The sequence below is a fragment of the Phaseolus vulgaris genome, chromosome 11 (assembly GCF_051622355.1).
Source record: "Phaseolus vulgaris cultivar YP4 chromosome 11, ASM5162235v1, whole genome shotgun sequence".
Classification (NCBI taxonomy): Eukaryota; Viridiplantae; Streptophyta; class Magnoliopsida; order Fabales; family Fabaceae; genus Phaseolus; species Phaseolus vulgaris.
This window is the reverse complement of record NC_143508.1, coordinates 14,318,857-14,340,134: the sequence shown is the minus strand read 5'-3', so window position 1 is coordinate 14,340,134 and position 21,278 is coordinate 14,318,857. Positions and strand designations below refer to the sequence as shown.

At 38.9% G+C, this 21,278-nt stretch overlaps 1 long non-coding RNA gene and 1 pseudogene across 3 annotated transcripts; one reads left to right on the top strand and one right to left on the bottom strand.

Annotated features, from left to right (window-relative positions):
• LOC150023081 (uncharacterized) overlaps positions 1-21,278 on the bottom strand; it is an 85,883-nt pseudogene that overhangs the window by 1,839 nt on the left and 62,766 nt on the right.
• On the top strand, positions 4,719-8,302 carry LOC137833340 (uncharacterized). 3 transcript variants are annotated; one of them, XR_016517490.1, is made up of 5 exons: positions 4,719-5,318; positions 5,438-6,610; positions 6,707-6,860; positions 6,972-7,043; positions 7,955-8,302. It is a non-coding gene; the product is annotated as an uncharacterized LOC137833340 (long non-coding RNA). The 3 variants fall into 3 exon arrangements; XR_016517489.1 differs by having other exon boundaries at positions 6,972-7,528; positions 7,643-8,302; XR_016517491.1 differs by having other exon boundaries at positions 6,673-6,860; positions 6,972-7,528; positions 7,643-8,302.

The following is a 21,278-nucleotide window of genomic DNA, read 5'->3' as shown; positions in this document are numbered from 1 at the left end:
TTGAAGCTCACCATAGCTCACAAGATAAGGCAAAGAAGAGGAAGACTCAAAACTCACAAATTCTCTCCAAAATTGAGTATAGTCTCTCTACTATAAAATTCCAATCTGAATTGTACAAGCTAGGCACCTTTATTTATAGCCTAGAGGTGCTGAAAATGCAAGCCAAATGGCACACAAATGCAATGAAATTCGGCGCCAATCTAGACAATGAAGGAAGTGTGACTTTCCTTCCTAGATTGGCACCCCCTAGGCTCCTATCTACACTCCCCCCTATACTCCCTTACTACTTACACCTTTTTATTACATTCACACCCCTATTCTACAAAAGAAATAAGAAGAGCCATTTTATTATACTCTTGTCCCAAAGCTCTTGCCATGCTCCTAGTAATTCGTTGGGCTTGGGCCCCTTGTTGGGCTTGGACCCCTTGATGGGCTTGGGCCCCTTGTTGGGCTTGGGCTTCATGGCCTTGAGCATCCTCTACTTGGTTTCCATCAACTTACTTTATGGCAAGCAAATAATTGTTCTACCTTCATTTCCCAATCTAATTAGACTTCTACGTTTTCTTTTCCATGGAAATGGGGTAGATCTACCCTAACCTCTCTTGGGCTCTCTTGTTCTCTTCTATCTCTTCTAGTTCTCCTAGGGGGTGGTTGATAATATTCATTTATCCTAAGATTTTCTTCCCCAAAAGAATCATGATTGTGAGAACTAGATGCATGTGAACATATTTTTTTTTTTTTGAGAGCTTTCACCCTTTTCTTTAGCCATTTTCAACTCTTTGATTTGTGCCTCATGTTCTAATTGTCTATATGAAAGTGATTGAAACTCCTTGGCTAATTGTTTTATAAGAGATTGGATGGACTTTATATCACTTTCATTAGATTTAGAAGAGTGAGTTGACATGACTAAAGCTTTGTGTTTAAAAGTATTTTACCTCAAGAAAGAAAGGAAAGTAGTGAAGGTAGCTTTCCAGGAAAGAGAGATGAGTCACTAGGACTTCTTAAGTACCAAGTCTTTCCTTGCCAAAACCTATCCCTCAAAACTTCACACAATTCTTTTTCTAAGTAAATTACTTAGATCACAATTAGGAATGAAAAGTCAATTTTTATGCAAAGGAAAACAATGCAAAGCAATTAAACAATGCAAACAAGTAATTAACGTAAAGCAATTAACTAAGCACAAATTAAAGATTGCTAACTACAAAGCTTTAAACTAGACGATTCCTAAGGTGAGGCTTCTTGATAGTTGGAGCCATTGAAGACACACTCACCGTCTACACGTGATTAATCCACTAGTTAATCAAGGTTAAATGTAATTACAACTCAAAGAAATACAAAGAAATTGAATTACACAAAATAAAATTCAGATTTCCTATACTATGCACTCCTTAGCTTGTGGTTGATCTTCCTTGTTGTGTTCTAGAAAGTGTATGTGTTTGTATTTGTATTTGTATTTGCTGCAGCTCCTTGCCTTAACCTCTTATGGTTAGCCAATAGAAATCTTTAAAACAGTACCTACTAAGTAGGGATAAACTCACCACAAGGTCAATTCCACTTAACAAGCACCAATTGAATTTTATCCACCATCAATTTAGAGGTCAAGAAATGAAAGTAAGAAACAATTCAAACTTTAAAACAGGACAACAGCAAATGGATTTGAATTATATGACACAACTTAGAAAGAGTTTTGAATACTATTGGACAAGCAATAAAAATAGGCACTCAACAAAGGATGACACACAAAAGGAACCTAAAGAAAGGCACTAGAATTGATTAGAAAAACCAAAACAGCACTACTGGAAATATATGCTGAGCTGGCTATTTTTAATTTGATTCTGAAATTTTAACCACAAACGATTCAAGGTCTTGGCAAACTTTTGGCGCTGGAATCACACCAAAATCATGCACCAAATAATTGTGATAAATCTTTCAAAATTATTGTCCAACTACTGTATATTTTGGTGCCATGATGAACACTTTTTTTGTTTTATTTATCATTTTTTCTCTATTTTGTCTTTTGATCTGATTCTTTTTTTCTTGATTTTCTAACACATCAAACTGTATAGATCCAGATTTTCATAATTTTTCTTCAACATATTTCAAAATTCATAACAAAAAAACAGCCAGCACAGAATTTGAAAAAAATAGAGTAATCCTAATTCTGGAATTTAAAAAAAATAGAATGAAGAACTTCAAAAACACAATGAAGTGAATGTATATGAATTTGTATGGATCTAACATACAAATATGAACTCAAACTATAAGAAAAATGCACCAAAGGATCAATAAACACAAAATTATAAATCTGGACTCAAATCAAATCAAGAAACCAAAATCATCAACAAAATCAACACTACATGGAATTGATGACAAATTAGGAGAAACATGACTTAGACAAAACATAATTGGATTTAGAAATTAAAATGACTCAAGAAACATATAATGAACCGAATAGAATTGCAAACAAGACTCAAACAAACTAAAAACAAAACAGCAACACAATTCTATATGGATTCCTACACAAATGTGAAAATTAGAAGCTCAAGAACAATTTGAACACAATGCACCGATTGAATTTCTTCAAACAGCACCTAAATCAAATTAAAATGCAAAAAACAGCAAGACAACATGAAGATTTGAAGAACAACACGGAAATAAGAAGAACACAAACATAAAAATGAAAGAAGACACTTAGCTCTTTTAGAACCATAGCTCTGATACCAAATGATGGATTTGTGTCTTCTTCTTTGCGGTTTTGAAGGTGATTTGCAGAAGCTCCATGGATTGAAGCTGGAACAAGGATCTCACGTAGAGAGCTGGACTCCTTGAAGGTGCATGCTAAGTATGAAGAGTGAGTGGTGAGGCCATCTCACTTGGAAGGTGACGGTAAGAAGATTAAGAGCCTAATCCTAAGAGGTTTTAGGCAAAGAGTGAGAATGGCACAAAATTGGCAGCATTTCACTAATGAATTAATCTTCAAAATACATGAGGTAGGCTCCTCCTTTTATAGCCAAGGAGGAACGGAAATGGCCAAGGCAAATGGTGGGAAATTCAAAACCTAAAGGTTTGAAAGTTGGCGCCTAATTGTAGCTCACATGGTAACTATGACTAAGTGTGCTTCAATTAGGTTTAAATGATCTACCTTAGTTAGATTAGGTGTTTCTAGAAACCCTAATCTAACTTAGGTTGGTTTTTAGATGCCTACATTCAACCTAATTACAATTAAACAATTTTACAAAGAAAATTCCTATGCTACTTTGACAAGAATTTAAAGACTATGCTACGCTTGAATTTGGACAACTTGGAACATGTAGAGGTAAGTCTCTCTGCCATCAGTAGCAGTGTTCCAATCCTCTTCAAGCCTCTTAGCCATGGCCCTTGTAGTTGGCCCAATATGTCTTGATGTTTGGCTCTCCTTTGGGTTGGTGCTTGGCCCTCTTCCATCAGTGGGTCCTCTAAGACTCAGACTAGCCATCCTGTTATGGTATGAATTTGGTGCTTAAAATTATTTATGGTTTATATATGTTGATTTCAGTTTAATATAATTCCATTTATTGTTGAAGAGTATATGTCAAAGGATTGCAAAGATGTTGCAACTCATGCTGGATGAAGGTTGAAGGTCGTGCATGGGAAAGGACACACAACCTTGATGCTAGCTCGAGGAGCCACCAAGGAAAGCGTCAGAAGGCATCAACACCATATGTAGTTTTTTTACGTTATTTTGGTAATCCTTTTTATAATTGGCAATACGTCGTTGTCTTGAATGAAAATGGTATTAGTTTCACTATAATGGAATTTATTGTTTGTTTACTATTTAAATTAAAAAGAGTTGACAATTAAATTAATTGGTACATTCAAGCAATGGTGTATATCATAAGTGAAATGAATGTTTACATTGCATTGATTATACCTTGGAATACAACGCTTACAGATGTCGTCTAATGGACATTATCGCGTAAAAACTTGCATCCTTGTTGTGTAATATTGATAGTTGACGTTTGACAATCAAATTAAAATTATTCCAACGGAGTCCATCTAATGCAGTGATAGTCCATAAAACGCCAAAAAGATGATAATACAATTGTGGTCAAATGACCCCAAGTCGTCTCCCTACAAATCGAATCGTAAAATTAGTAAATCAATGTTCAAAATCTATCTTCAAGTAAGAAAAGATAACAATAACAATAAAGATAAAAAAAAGGTTTTTTAATTTGTTTAACAGTGAATATCAAATTAATTATTAAAACAACAAATAAAAAATAGTTGATCCCCAATTTTTCCACCATTGAATTCTTCATAGGTTCTCTAAAGATTATTCTTTTCTCAATCCTCAAACAGAGTTAAACCAAATTGAACATGCATCAATTTGATTCAAAGTGAAACTTACCAATAAAGCCTGTGCCTACTAGTTTAATCAGTATCCACTTTGTTCCATTCGTATACTTTATGGGAATGCTTATCTCATCTCTCTTGAATCATGTGTCCAAGAAATTAATTAGAACAATGCGAACTAACTAAGAAACCCAAGTTTAAGACAATGAATACTCTCAATCGTGCATTCAAGTACTACCTCTCAGAAAAACTAGTTTTCCAAGAGATTAGAAGATTAAAACATCTCCTACAGATCATTAAAAAAAACGAAACTTTTATTGATCAAAACCTCATACTCAATGGGGAATTAAAAATAAATCAACCAAAAAGGTTTACCCTTCTACATGCACTACAAAAAACAGTATAAAAAATGACGGTTTTATTATGGCGGTTATTAATAACCGCCACAAATTTCAGTATAATACGTTATTTGACTAACCGCCACAATTATCTTTGCATAATACGTCATTTCAGTATAATATGTCATTTTTAACTGTCGCAATTATCCTTAAAAAAAAAGTTCCCCAGCTTTTTCCCTCCACACACCATTTTTCATTATTCTTTTTTTTTAAACTTGCTTTCACATGGAAATTGGATTTTTTTTTTGAAAACTTACTTTCCCTTAGAATTTTTTTTTTTTTTTGAAAATTTGCTTTGCCTAACACCTCTTCTCTCTCTCCTCCACACTCCTAACGCCTCTTCCCTTTCTCTGCTTCACACCCTAACGCCTCTTCCATCAGGTTGCTCCGTACGAAACCCTAACACCTCTTCTATCAGGCTGCTCCATACGAAACCCTAACGCCTCTTCTATCAGGCTGCTCCACACGAAACCCTAACGCCTCTGTCCTCTCACGAAACCCTCTGTTCGTCACGAAACTAACGCTCACTCTCGGGTTCGCCATCGCCACCTTCGCGCAAGGATTCAACACAATCAATCGTTTGTTCAGGTTTGTGCTCGCGCGCCCTAAACTCTATATTCGAAATCTATTGTTCAAAACCGTGTACAATCTATCGTTGTTCTTAATTTGTGAAGCAAATATTGTCTATGGCTTTGCCTTTGTCGTAGGTTATTGTGAGGATGAGGCCGCTCTGTCCCGACAAGGACGAAGGAGATCCCACTGTTCAGAAGGTTTCCAATGATTCGTTGTCCAGCAATGGACACAACTTCACCTTCGATTTCGTTGCTGACACTTATGCTACTCAGGCAGGGTTTCAGGTAGGGTTTCTATTTTTAGTTATGATCAATATCGTTCTTTTGTTTTATCCTTGGCTTGAAAGAAATGTTCCCTTAACGCGATTTTGGCCACAAGGACTGTGATGAAACCACAGTTTAAAACCATGGTTTTATCTTCTTCAGAATTATTGATTTCGGTGTTTGATGCGCTTTGGGATCCTGTTTTTCAGATCGATATTTTTGAACATGTTGGTGTGCCACTGGTGGAGCATTGCTTGGTTGGTTTCAATTTCTGTTTAAGCTTCAGGTCAATGGATGACTTCAGGTATGAATGTTAATTATATATATTGTTGTCTCAATTAAGGGATGGATATGGGTCTCTTAATTAAGGAGGGATAATTCAAGTGATGAAACTATCCATATTTGGGAGGTTGAAACTGGCAGATGTCTTAGGCGGTGGGACATTGATGAAGCTTGTGTTTCCTGTAATCCTTTACCTGATATGCATATTCTTGTTGTTTTTGCGTAAGTATAATTTTATGGCTATTAAGAGTCATACTTTTTGTTCTAGAAAATCCTTAATGTTTATATGTGACTTGATTGTGGAAATAAATCAATGGTAAATATATCAGGATAACTAGATATTTTAGAGACTAGTTTGCTAGTGATATCTTTTTAAGTTCAGCATCTTTTCCCTCTGCAGGTTTTCTTTCATTGGCTCGAAATTTTTTTCTGTTGGTTTTGTTTTTGGTTTTTAGTTTCAATCCCTTGGATTATAAATTATTGATGTCTGTATAGCTAGGTAAAGCATGAAATAAACAACCCTTCAACTCTCATAATTGTTTAGCTGCTCCTTTTCTCTTTACTTTGTTGATCTTATTATCTGTTCCATCCCCTGTGCACTGGTTCCTTTTGCAGCTAACTGGTGAAACATTCGGAGAAGTAAAGGTTATAGATGATATTAAGTTGGTTGCTGAGATTTGGAGCTATGATTTTGGGAGAATACAATGCATCAAAGGAAGGCAGAGATGGCCAAGCATTCAGATGCCTTTATCGCCTTACCAGGTTAGCATGAACTAATATTGTAATTTTTTTTAAGGCAAAGATATTTTAAATTCCTTTTTTAGATAAAAACATGACCAATTGTTCAACCTCTACGAGTGCTTCTGAATCACTATCAACTCGGGTGGAAAATGATGTTCAAGTTCGTGAAACTGCAAAGGTTCCTAGATCCCTTGGCTGAAGACCATGGATTAATTATGGACAATATGAGAACCATTCAGATGAAGACTCTGACTGTGAGCGGCTTGATCAAGTCTGTCTCATATTGTTTTATATCTTGATTTTGAATACAATGCTCAACATTTCTTAAATATTTTAGTGCATTGTATTCTGGTTAGTATCTTACATATGAATGTTAATGCAGAATTTTTCCTCAAGAGCTTGTCTTCCTCTGAGAGTCATCCATGGATGTCTAGATTGCAGTAATTTCCAAAAGGTCTATTTATAAAATATACATGATTTATTTCTGTTAGAAATTATTATTAGCCTCATTATTCATGAATTAACTATAATTGCCTCCATTCTCCTCTATTACTATCGTTTCTTTTATTCTTGCTATTATGTTAATAACTTAGTATAAACATACCTTAATTTCTTTGAAAGATGGATTTATTAAGAGAAAATGTATTGCCAAGTTTTATGAATTGGGATGGTCCTTTATTGAATTTTAAAATAGAAGTGGCTTGATCTACCTGCTCATAATTGAGCTGGTTATTGCAATAACAACAATGGACTTGAGTTGGTAATTTTATCATATATTATATGAGTTGCTTCATTATAAAATAGGTGTTATTGGGGATCTCTCTTGCGTGAAGAGTAATTGACAATTGAAGTTTCCGACAAGTTATTGCCAGCTGGTGACCAGAAGAGGCTCAAAGGCCAAATATTGAGGATGCTCCTGATTTCTACCCTACTAAAGAGGTCTTGTGCAGTTCCTATGGCACATTTGAATTCACTTCTGTCCATACCACTGTTCTGCTTAGTTCAGTTGGCTTTATCAGAAAATCACACCTCTAACTTCTCATTTTTATGCAGGAGTTTCAAGATACTTTGAAATATATATCAAGAATTCGGTCCAGGGCTGAGCCATATGGAATTTGCCGCATTGTTCCACCATCTTGGAAACCCCCTTGTCCTCTCCAGGAAAAAGTACATGGGAGGGTTCTAAATTTTCTACACGTGTACAGAGGATTAACAAACTTCAGAATCATGATTCAATGAGAAAAATGTCAAGGGTTCAAAGTAATATGAAGAGGAAGATGCTCCAGAATGGGGGTGAATAATGGCACTATTTGTTGCCCTTATTATATGTTGTTCTGCTTACATTTAATTTTCTATCATTTCCAGGTGCTTTATGGAGCTGATCTGGAAACTGGAAGCATATTGCTATAGAGTTGATAATTTGTTGATTGGGGTTGCAAGGGAAGAAGTACGAGCTCAATGGGAGCTTAATTTGCTGAAAAGGAATACTTTGGATAATTTGCTCAATAGCCTTGGTGCAAACTCCTAGCTTGAGAAGTGTAAGTTTGCAACATATCATTAGTTGTATCCCATTCTTCCTCCGCCAGTACCCTCATCTAATCACGTGCTCTTCTCTTTCTTATTTCAGTATTTGCCACCTCTATAATGTAAACTAAGTTTATCATTTATCTTCATCCCCTCATTTTATGGTGTTTATCCATTCTATTTTTCATACATGTATGTATCTATGTACTTGTTAGATTTAGTTTATCAGTGAACTCGTAAACTAATTGTTATAGAGTTGTTTAAGTATGATTATAGAATTCTTGAATCGGAGTTGTAAGTATATATATGTCACTGTATTAAATATTTAAAAAGAGAATTTCATAGGATTAAGACTGATAATAGAACAACAATATATAAATAACCTAATAATGTAAATAACAGAGCAGCAATTTTATAGATGATTAATGAGGTGCTGGAATGTTAAGATTGGGTATTACTAAAGAAGATCTTTTAGTTGTTCTATAAGCATTGCAACATCCCTAGTCCCTTTTAATTCATTTTATTTATTGCTAAAATAAAATAGCAGCAGATATCAGTTAAGTTTATATCATAATCAATTGAGTATAAGTAGGTTTAGAGTGAAAAACAATGAAACTCTTTTTGTACTGTTAATTTGATCGGAGAAGAGCAAAAGTTGAAATCAGAGAAATGAATGAGTCTGAGATGGTTTTCATTTTGTAATTCTCATCTGCACATGGACATTTTTCATAGAATTGGACTATTTGACAGAGGATTTTGTATACTTCGATTAGATCTTTACAATATTTAACAGGATCTGAATTTCTCAACGTATTTATGCTATAAGTTAATGGGAATCATCAGATAAATGGTCCATGTTTCAGACTCAGGAGGCATCAAATGGATTCTTCTCACTTCATTCGGTCACAAATGTTTTTCTAGTTTCACATAACAATGACAATGACAGCTAATTTGGTTTATGCATCCACCAATGAGGTATTAATATATTTAAATATTTATTGATGTCTTTTATTTTATAATTATAAACATACAAATTCATTAACTTAAACTTATTTATTTCAGACATCAGATTATGGAAGTGGTGCTCCATCACCTAATCAAGTAATAAGATCAAGTGCTGGAAGCAAAATTGATTAGGGATGTGTGTTTTAATTTTAAACTTGATTAGGGATGTATGAACTTTTGAACAATTATGTGTTGTAACTTTAAACTTGATTACGGATGTATGAACTTTTTATGCGTTTTAATTTCAATTACATATAAACTTTTGAACATTATTATGTGTGCTTTAATTTTCATGGATGATTATAACTTTATACATTATTTTATTTTATTATGAAAAAGTGGTGGTTAAATTTTATAATTGTATAAAACAGATTATAAAAAAAGTGGTTAAATTTTATTTATTCAGAATTAAAATTACGTCAGTTAAAAATGTCACTACTTACGTATATTATGGCGCCAGAATCTTCTTCAATGAATGTAAATTGCGACAGTTATAACTGACACTACTTACATATAAAAACCGTCACTACTTGCACTATGTTTAAAGTGGCGGGTGTTGCTGCTGGTAGCGTAAAACCGCCACATTAAACTTTGTGGCGGCCAGTTCTATGGCGGTTTGGGAAACCGCCACAAGTGTATATTGTGGCGGTTATAAATGCCAGTTTATACGAAAATAACCGCCACAATATACACTTTTTTTTGTAGTGATGAAGGCAAACAATAAGAATAATACAAAAAAAAAAAACTAAGTCTAGAATGTGTATGCTACTTGAAACACAATCCAAATGCTCTTTTCTTCCTTTGATGTCTCTTTTATAATATTCTTTTCCTTGCACCAAATTAGATTCAAAATCTACCTCATGATATTGTTTTACAGTTATTAAATGTTTTCTTTCTTTGTTTCAAATTATTAAGCATATATCTTCATTACCAATCTCATGTGGGTTAATTTTAGAATTGCACTATTTTTAGTATTTTCACTTGGATTATGATTTTTTATTAACAAAATATGGTGAAACTCAATGAAGATTGTCACTGGAGACGAACTTAACCAAGTGGTTAAGTAAGTGTAGAAGTTCTCTTCAAAAGAGCAAAGGGAAAAACACAAGTAATATGATGATGATGATGATGACGTGAAGGAATTAAAGAAAAGATAAGAAAGCGTGGAATTTAAAGACATAACCAAATAATGGAATGAAATATAAGAAAATGGAAGGAAGAATAAAGGAATAATTAAGATGAGAGGAAGTTTATGGATATGGTGATACTGGAGGTGAATCACGCCACTTGGGGGAGGGAGCTCCAAAATGAGTGAGGAGGAGTTGCCACTTGAAGCAATCATTTCTCAAGATAAGACTCAAAGAGAATTTGGAAACCACACAAGGAATCACTCTAATAGAGTTTCTTTACTTCAATTTCAATTTCTATTACAATGAGTCAAGGCACTCTATTTATAGGTGGGAATGCCTTGGAGAGAAAGAGTGAAGGGTATGGGGCGAAAATGAAGATAAACCTTCTAGAAAGGTAGGCAACCTAGGGTGCCGCCCAAGCTAGAGGAAACCTTTTAGAAACTAGGGTAAATGAGGTAAGGGGCGGTCATGTGAGGTGTTTCTAGAAGCTAGTTGAGGTGGGCTTGGCACAATCCCAATTTATGCTATGTACACCCTAATCTACCGAAATCAAAAGTAGGGAAATAGTTAGTGTTCAGGTCCAATTATCTGCTCCTGGTAATCATCTGAGGAATAATAGGTTATGAAGCACTGGCTATGGGTTGAACCTGACCTAGCCCTGGGTTCTGTGTCATCCTTCTGGAAGGTTGAGCTAGCTCAGTGGTTGCCCTATCACTAAGGGTTCCATCATGTTCCTCGGGTTGGAAAGAATTCGTCCTCGAATTTGAAACACTTACAGAGAAAGGAGTTAGATCACTACCATTAAAAGAATTACTCCCTAAATATGTGTCAGGCAAATCTAACTCATAAGAACTATCATTGATCCTCTTGATGATCTAAAGGAACCATCACCACTGGGAAGGAGTTTGGATTTCCTTTGAGTAGGAAAACGATCCTTTCTCAAGTGAAGCCATATCCAGTCCGCATGTTCAAAGATCATTTCTTTGCGCCCCTAATTTGCATGTTGAGCATACTTGCCTACTTTCCTTTTTATTTGTCACTTGACGTGTTGATGGAGATCAAGAAGACACATTAGCTCATCATCCTTTATACCTCAAAGGATTACAAGGAGCAAAGCTAAGGAGTTAGGTAGTAGGCTTCAAATGTTTTCTCTTTTTATAGTTTCTTTTGTATAAAATTGTAAAACATATAGAGTAGTGTTTAGGAAGGTTCTAAAGAGGGAAACCTAAGACACCTCCATTGTATAGCACCTTAAGGCGCTAGTTTTTAGGAAAGATCTAGAAATGTGCCTCTTCACTCTCCTTTAGGTGCTAGAATAGGAAGAGTTAGAAGGCAACCTTTCAAAGCTTCTCTTGTAAGCTTCCCTTGTACTTGTGACCGCTCCTCCTCATTATAAAAGGAAGGCTTAGGTCTTTGAAATAATAAGATTGATTTTGTGAGTATTGAACCTCTACCAAATTGGTGAGTGATTGAGAGAGACTTGTGTGTTCTTCTCTTCTAGTCTTATCTTGAGTTAATTCTTGGTCTCTCAAGTGGCTAAAACAACATTCATCTTGAAGCCAACCATCCTTCAAGTGGCGTGCACATTTCCAAGAGCTCCAACCACATAAGTTTCCTTGTCCTTTTCATCTTCTCCTTCCATTTCCATTCCAAAACAAACTCTAAAACATGTCTTTGTTGTTTCTTGTTGATTCAATCGGTAGGACTTGTTTAGTTTGTGTTTATATTCGGTAGTTTGCTTTAGTTTTCTGTTCTTGTGGTTTTAATTGTGTTTCTTGGAGTTTCAATCGGTGCTTTTGTGTTCTTCCTTGTTTCAAACGGTTCAAATGTCCAAAAAATGGGTTTCTATGTGAGTTTGGCTTGGTTACTTGTGTTTTGGCGAGTTCTTGAATGATTAAGAACATTGATCCAATTCTTAAAAAGTGCCTAATCATATTCCAACTCTTATTGAATCCATAAGATGTTCATATCATATCTCTATCATGTTATTGGAATCACATCACGTGTTGGTGCAAGTTTTTAATCAATGTAGCTTTTTCAAAACTATTTTTGCACAACACTTCATCAAGTACATGGATAGAAAGTAGGTCAAGAGGTGTAAGGGGATTGCACCCATACACAACCTAAAAAGGGGTGTGAGAAGTAGTAAAATTAACTACTCTATTATAAGCAAATTCAATATGAGTGAGTAAGTCCTCCCACACCTAGGATTCCCAAAAATAAGGCATCTTAACATTTGTGATAAAGTTCTATTGACCACTTCTGTTTGGCCGTCTGTTTAGGGATGACAAGTAGTAGAAAACATTAGTTTAGTGCCAAGTTTGTCCCATAACTTTTTCCAAAAGTGACTCAAGAAATTAGAGTCTTTGTCAGATATCATACTTCTAACTTCCTGAGATTGACAATATTACTAGCATCATCTACTTTGTGGCATGGAATAAAATGGGTCATTTTAGAAAAACGATCCACTACCACTAAGATAGAATCCATACCGTTAGATGTCTTGGGAAGCCCTATAATAAAACCCATAGAAATGTCTACTCAAGGCATGTCTAGGATGAGAAAAGGGGTATATAATCCATGGGGTTGAACCTTAGACTTAGCTTTCCTACATGCTATGCATTTATCACAAAAGGTGTGTACAAATTTTCGCATGTTGGGTCAAAAGAAATGTTCATGCAAGGTATCTAAGGTTTTTGCTACCCAAAATGTCCCATTAAACCTCCCTCATGTGCCTCCTTAACAAGAGATTATCTCAAAGATCCTTGGGGCAAACAAAGTCTTTTTCCTTTAAAGAGAAAACCATCATGGATGAAAAAGTCTTTATAGCCTCAATTTTAGCACTCTTGCAAGATATGAGATAAATCAAGGTCATCCTTCTAAATTTCCTTCATGTGATCAAAACCCAAATATTGAGTGTTTAAGAAATTAAGCAAGTTATGTCTTCTAAAAAGAGCATCAACAACTACATTTGACTTGCCTTGCTTATGTTTGATCACATAGGGAATGATGTAAGTTGAATCATGCATAGACACTTTAATACACTTGAACACAACATTATATGTGAAGGAAGACAACAATTAGAGGTACAAATGAATACTAAAACACTCAAACCGAAATTATATCACCAAAACAGAAAACTACAATAGAATTGAACTCAAGGAAGCTTAAGGAATCATCAATGGAGACATAGCCTTCCAAAATGATGAACCAAACTCTATAAGAGTGCTATCTCCTTGTGAAAAACCAATAGAACAAGAATCACCAAACAAAATTGAAAAAAAAAACACAATTACCAAACATAATGGAAGAAAAACCAAAGCTACCGATTGAAACACAAATTGAAACAAAAGAACCGAATGAAATGACTATGGAAGATGAAAGAAGATGAAACTTATGTGGTTGAAGCATGGATTGGAAAAGGACACGCCACTTGGATGGTGAAAGCTCCAAGATAAGTGTTGGTAAGCCGCCACTTGAATGCTCCCAATGCATCACAAGATGAGTCCAAGAAGAGGAGAACAAGTCTCACACCAAACACTCAAAATTTGAATATAGTTTCTTTACTTCAAAATTCAACTTTCAACTTGTGTTTACAATGACCAAGCACATCTATTTATAGCTTTAGAGGGCTGAAATGAAAGTGAAACAAATTCAGAATTCCCTCCTAATTCTAATTCAAATTTGGAGCCAATCTTGAGTCACATGGGAGGTGTGACCTTTATCTACTTTGGCACCTCCTAAAAACTACACCTACACCTACTCTTTTATGTCACATGGAATGTGTGACTTTGTTTTGTACATTAGCACCCCTTATTTAATATCTACACCTCCTTTTTAAAGTTCTACTAAAAACTACACAAAAGAAATTACAACTAGAGACATCCAATGATGCTCATTTATTTAATACTTGTGCCCTTGCTCTTATTATCTTCTAAGGCATGATGGATGTTCATGTGTTCGCTTGGGCCTCAGTGTGGGCTTGGGCCTTAGTGTGGGCTTGGGATTTGGGTTTGGGCCTTCATATTAAGAACACTAATAAGAAGAACTTCAAGTGTTGTGGTCCTTGACCATTCCTCCTATTGATGGCCTCTTTGTTTGCTTGTTGAGATGACCCTTCAAGTATAGCATCATTGGTCATCTTCATGTATTTTTTATTCTCTTCAGGGAAATTGCTCAATAAACTCTACCCATTTGGCATATCTCTTGTTAAGTTTGCTCTGACTTTTCAAATATTTAAGAGATTTGTGATCATTGTGTATCACAAACTCTTTTGAAAAAAGATAATGTTACTAGTTTTGCAAACCTTAACAAAAGCATAAAGCTTTTTGTCATAGGTGGAGTAATTGAGGTGACTACCTTTTAGTTTCTCACTAAAATAAGCTATAGGGTGATCTTCTTGAAGGAGGAAAATCTCAATGCCTATATTAGAGGCATCACACTCAATCTCAAATGACATAGTAAAGGTGGGTAGTGTTAAGATTGGGGCTTTGGTCAATTTGTCTTTTAAAGTTTCAAAAGTGTTAGCTTGTTCTTGGCCCCATTTAAACACTAAATCTTTCTTTACTATCTCATTGAGAGGTTCAACAATAGTACTTAAATATTTCACGAATTTTCTATAGAAACTAGTTAACCCATGAAAACTTCGTACTTCACTAACATTTGTGGGTGTAGGCCAATTCGTAATTGTTGCTTCCTTTTGTTCATCAACATGCACCCCTTGAGAGCTAACTACAAACACTAAGAATTCAACATGGTCTATGGCAAAGACATAATTTTTAGGATTAGCATACAACAAATCTTTTCTAAGGGTTTCTAGTTCTTTCCTAACATGCATTTTATGGTCTTCTATGTTCAATTTGTATGAAGGTATGAGTGGTTAGTTCTAGGATATCATCAAAATATAGTACTACAAACATGCCTATAAAAGGTCTTAAGACAAGATGCATAAGTCGCATGAAGGTGCTCGGAGCATTGGTTGCCAAAAGGCATGACTAACCACTCATATAAGCCAAATTTGGTCTTGAAAGCGGTTTTCCATTCATCTCCCAGTTTAATCCGGATTTGATTATACCTGTTTTTAAGATCAATTTTGGTGAAAACTTAAGACCCATGTAACTCATCCAACATGTCATCTAATCTAGGGATGAGATGTTTGTACTTAATGGTCATGTTGTTTATGGCACAACAATCCGTACATAGTCTCCAATTCCCATCCTCTTTAAGGACAAGAATGACAGGCATAGCACAAAGACTCATGTTGTCTTTGACCCAACCCTTTTCTAATAAACCTTTGACTTGTTTTTGAATCTCCTTAGTCTCATCCGGATTGGTTCTATATGCAGGTCTATTTGATAAAGAAGCTTCAGGAATAAAATCAATTTGATGTTCAATGCCTCTTAAAGGAGGTAATCCTTTAGAAGGATCTTGGAACACATCCTGGAATTCCTTTAACAAAGAATCCAAACATTTAGAACTATCTAGAGAAGATTCTATTTTTACGCATTTTCTAGGATAAGCTATAAAAAATTTCCTTACGAGCTATCATTACCTTTTTTACTTCCTTGGAGGAGATGAGAAGACTCGTTTTAACATTTTTTTCTCTTTCTTTTCATTTTCTCTCTTTTCTTTCATTTTTAGTTGGTCTTCATTTACCTATTTTGGAGAGAGAAATTGTAGTGTGACCCTATGCCCTTGGAAGTGAAAAGAAATTTTATTAGTAAGGCTATCATGTAAAATTTTCCTATCATATTTCCATGGCCTTCCTAAGAGAATATGGGTTGCTTCCATGGCCACAACATCACATAACACCCCATCTTGATATTTTCCAATGGAAAAGGCTATGAGGACTTGTTTATTAACAATTGTTCCTGTCGGTTGACTCGAAACGCCTCCGTGCGCCTGCATCACTCCCGCGTCCAGAATCCTTGCATTCACACGTGCCTTTCCTGTGATGAACACCTTAAAACACAAAGACAAAGGGCGCCCTAGAGGCCGTTTGCACTCCGACGCTCAAGTCAGTACTAGGGCTAGGAAACACCGAAACTGTATAATCATGCTACTGTGTGTGTTTAGCGGCGCAAGAGAATTGCCCCTTGTCAAGTTTGTTACCTTGCTATTATAGACTGAAACTAGGGTTTCCTCTTTACCCGAAATCGGCTTTTTCTGATGGGGCGGGCCCAACACTGTTATTACCTTACTCTTAGGATAACCTAGCACGTAGGGTCCCTAACTGGAGTGCAACCTCAGGTGGGTGATCACCTGGTCTGGGGTCACCCGCCTCTGGGAGTGCCCTAGTTGTTCACGTGCCATGCATGCAGCTCACCCCTGGAACGCAACCCTCACGAGTCATATGTTTCCAGTGGCTCTACACTTCTTGTTACGCCTGAACGTGTCATCACTTCTACACGCATGGACCCTCGTGATCTAGGCTTCTCCCTTACTGATAACTGGCGTGTGATCTGGGATCCACCTCTCGTGGCCCAGCTCTACTGTTTGGGTTTCCGATGTCCGATCTCTCCACACTGTCTTGTGGCACCTTGGTACATCCTGATGACCAAGGTCTGACCACTCTTGGCTCCTTGGCGCATGTGCTTTGCGAGTTACTAGCCCACGCCGCTCGTGGGACCCGCTTACGTGGCACCAACATTACCAGTGGTAAGTCAACGCCCAGGGATTGATCGGTACACAAGCCCTCAGTCTCGAGCGGTAACTCGTTCAACAAAGAGGCTAAGTCCTTGCCCTGGGTGACCTACGTGGCTCTGTGTGACAGGACGTAAATACTGCGCCAAAGTGACGTTTTTTTGAGCCCGTCTTATCTGTGCACACGTGTTTTTGATCAATGGCTAGGGCTAAATGTTGCTTACGCATCTTTGTTTGCTTTTAAACTCTTGAAAACGCGCGCGTCCAATCACTTGTTCCATCATCCTCTGAAACTCTTTGATTGTTTCGCCTTCTTCCTCAATCATTCTCGTGTTTCCTCTACGTATTTATGCGTTCTCTCGCTATCGATCGTAGGTATGAACCCTGACTCTCATTCGCACTCGTTTATTGATTTTGATTCTGGATAACTCCGTGCTGTTTACTGCATCGATTACCCTCTGTTTCTGGGTTCCCTTTGAGTTCAAGAAACTCGAAACTCTGGGGAGCTGACTCTTGTAACGTCGCGTTTGCGAGTTCTACTTCCGCACATTCGCATGATTTATCTTTGTATTTCTTCTGAAATTTGTACATAGGTATGGTTTTGAGCGAAGAAAAACGGGCAAGACTGAATGATATCCTCACTCGTCTCCGCGGGATTTCCAGGGACGCGGGCACCTCTCGCCAGCACGCCCGCGCCTTTGCCACCGTCGCGCCTTTGCCACCGCCGCGCCTTTGCCCATTTTTTTCCAATCCTAGGGTCGCGGTCCCTCCTGCCGCCGTCCAATCGTCTCCCACACCACTCCCTTGCAAGGGTAAAGCGGTGGTGATCGAATCAGACGAGGATTCTTCCGAGGGGCCAATCAGACCCAAGCCTACGTCAGTGATGGTTTCGCATTCTTCCTCTACCAGTCGCTCTGTCTCACCCCGGGGTCGCACGACTGGCATTCCCCTACTCCTTGACCTTGGTGGAACTAGTGCTTCTGCTCCTTCTGTCCTTGAGCTTCCCCTTGTTCTACAGCACGCCATCAAGGGCTTCCAACTAGGGGTGATTGCGGACTTGGATGAGGCCGCTGCGAGGGAGAGACTTGGCTTCAACTTTGGGGCCCTTCTTGCTCAGTCCAACATTCTACTATCCAGGGAGGAATTGGGGGACTCCTCGCTAGCTCGCTCGTTCGCTGCCCGCGAGGCTACTCTTAGAGAGGAGTTGGTTCATTTCTCGAAACTACTTCATGCCAAGTGCCGAGAGGTTACTGAACTGGAGGCAAGAGTTTTATCCCTGCGGATTCGAGCCTTCGAGCAAGAAGAGGCTGATGAGGTGTCCCAGTCCAAGATTATAGAGCTTGAACGAAGGTCCATCAGTCGCGAGGCGCAACTGGGTCGAGTGGAGGCCGAACTTCATCAGCAAGCTAAAAGGTTTGAAGAAGCTGAGGCTGAACTGACCGGAGATGTTCTCGATGCTTATGTCGAGGGATTCATAGACGCTCTTGCTCAAGTTGCTTGCGCACACCCTAGAATGGATATTACGCCCTTCACTGTATCGAACCATGTTGAAAAAGGGCAGATCGTTCCCAGGGTTCTTCCTTGATTTGTATTTGGTTGACGAACAAACTCTTTATTATCTGTCTGCAACTTTTACTTTCCCGAACAAATGGTTGTTTTTACTTCTAAATTGCGAGCTGCTTTTTGACTTGCGTAACTGCTATGTCATGGTGCCTGGTGCCAAGACGTTTCTTCTAGCGTTCTATTGTATGTTCCCCTCATTATGAGGAGGGGTTTTCACTGTGTGCTAGGTCATTCCTCCTTGGTGCTCTTGCTTCAAAGGAGAGGTGTTCTTTATGAACCTACTTCTCTACTTCCGGGGCCTCAAAGGCGCAGAGGATTTATCTAGTGAATTATTTCGTTTTACCTTGGCGTTTTCACTCAAGAGGGGAGGTGTTCTCTTACGAACCTACCTCTCCTCTCACGAGACTTCTAACGCAAGTGAAACTAATTCTTGACTGACCTCGGCTTCGCTCAAAGGCGAGGAGGATTTAACTAAAGAACTATTAACTGACCTCAGCTTCGCTCGAGGGCGAGGAGGGTTTAATTGAAGAATTATTAATTGACCTCAGCTTCACTCGAGGGCGAGGAGGATTTAACTTGCGTACTATTTCGTTTAACCCTGGCGTTTTCACTCGAGAGGGGAGGTGTTCTCTCTCGAACCTACCTCTCCGCTCACGAGACTTCTAACACCAAGGGAACAAGCTTTTAACTGACCTCGGCTTCGCTCAAAGGCGCAGAGAATTTATCTCACGAACCTTTTTTGTTTAACCTTGGCATTTTCACTCGAGAGGGATGTGTTCTCTCTCGAACCTACCTCTCCGCTCACGGGACTTCTAACGCACCGGAAACAAGTTCTTAACTGAATTGTACATAACTCGGGAAAATATTTGAATTGAAACTTATCTGGTGACCTCATTAAAATAACCTTTGTAAGGGAAAAGAGTGTCCTCTAATACCATGTACAATACTCCTGCTTAACTGAAATAAAACTTGAAGTCGGCTGCATTCCATGTGCAAGGAACCGAGTCGTGCTTCAGCGCCTCAAGCCTGCATGCTTCGTCTCGAGGGTTTCTGTCCTTCTTGGAGAATCGGTCCACACGGGAGGGACTAGACGTGAAATTAGCAGGGTTGCCTCCCTTGGCCCCTGGTATTTCTCTCCAGACCCTTGGCATACTCTACTTCCCCTGTGTGTAAGACCTTGAAACTGATCCTATTTCTGTTTGAGGGCCGACTCGATCGCCTAGTCGATCATCACTGGGTACCCCGGTTCTGGATTCTACTATCTCTTCGACCGGGTTATGTGCTGTTTGGCTGGGGACGTTGCTCAGGTTGGAGTCCTTCTCTCCAATCTCTCTTTCCCCAGTGCCAAAAGGATCAAATTTGGTCCAGCGGGCGATTTCTACTATGGTTCCGTCGGGTTTGGCGCGACTGACCTTAGGCAGGGGGACCCCCTCAGTGTATGGTGGTCCATTGGTGACCATAGAAACCCCTCGCCTTGTTTTGAGGTTGTTCTCGTAGCATCGATTGGCCTCCTTCTGATATGATTTGATGGTAATCACCTTTCCTGTCAGGTCCGGTAGCTTCATCCTCATGTGCCTTGTCGACGGCACCGCCCCTAACCTATTCAGCGTTGGTCTACCCAACAACATATTATAAGCAGATGAGGTGTTGACAACAAGGTACCTAATGCTCTCCGTACGCAACGCGGTGCCATGCGTGAAGGTGGTCCTCAACTCCAAGTATTCACGCACCTCTACCTGATCTCCTGCGAAACCGTAGAGACAGTCGCCGTAGGGCCCTAGCATGTCGAGGGATAGTTGCAGTTTGTTGAAAGTCGTCCAGAACATCACGCCAGCCGAGCTTCCCTGATCTACCAGTACACGGTGCACCTTCCTTCTTGCGGTTATCGCTGAGATCACCACTAGATCGTTGTCATGGGGGACAACGTCCTCAAGGTCGACCTTGGTAAAGACCAGGTCGACGTCGAAGGCGTCGTCGGTCCTCCGTGCTTCTACTGACATCACTGTTCGCGCGTATCTCCTTCGCTGAGAAGCGGTACAACCTCCTCCCGAGAACCCTCCTGCGATGGTGTAGACCTCACCGTGTACGGGGACTTCGTGCCCCGGGCCACCCCTGTTTCCGCCATGTCCTCCGTCCCCTGTTTTTCTTGTAGATAATCCCTTAGGAGACCATTCTTCACCAACTCGTCTAGCTGGTGTCCCAGCGCTAAGCAATTGCGTATGGGATGGTCGAATGCTTGGTGGAACTCGCACTAGGCGTTCTTGTTGGGCCCGAGCCTCTTGTTGGTCTTGGGAGGTACCTTCAACCTCTCAGCTATATTTGGGATAGCGATTAGGTCCTTCAATTCTACCACGAAGTCGTGCCTTGGCGGCACGTTATCTCTCCCGCGCCCCCTGGCATTTGGCTTTCTTGGTTGATAGGGTTGCTGCTTCACGGGGGTCTTCATCTCTGTTGTTGCCTCGTGTACCCTTAGGGTTTGAGGTTGACCTGTCACGCGCGGCCGTGTGGGAACCACACATGTGCGTTTCTCACTAACTTCTTCCTCCGCCGCAATATGGGCCACCGCGAGGCGCCTTATCTCGGCAAAGGTCTTAGGATGGTTTCGGATGAGTGACTCATAGAAGGGTCCCGACACAATTCCCTTCCTGAACGCGTGCACCATCATCTTTTCGTCTGTGAGGTTCAACCTCACTACTTGTGCTCCAAAATTGTGGAGGAACTCCTTCAAAGACTCTCCTTGTACTGTCTCACATCAAAGAGGTCATAAGAGACTGACGGGGGAGCTCGATTCGCGTGTATTGTGCCCTGAACAGCCTTGTGAGTTG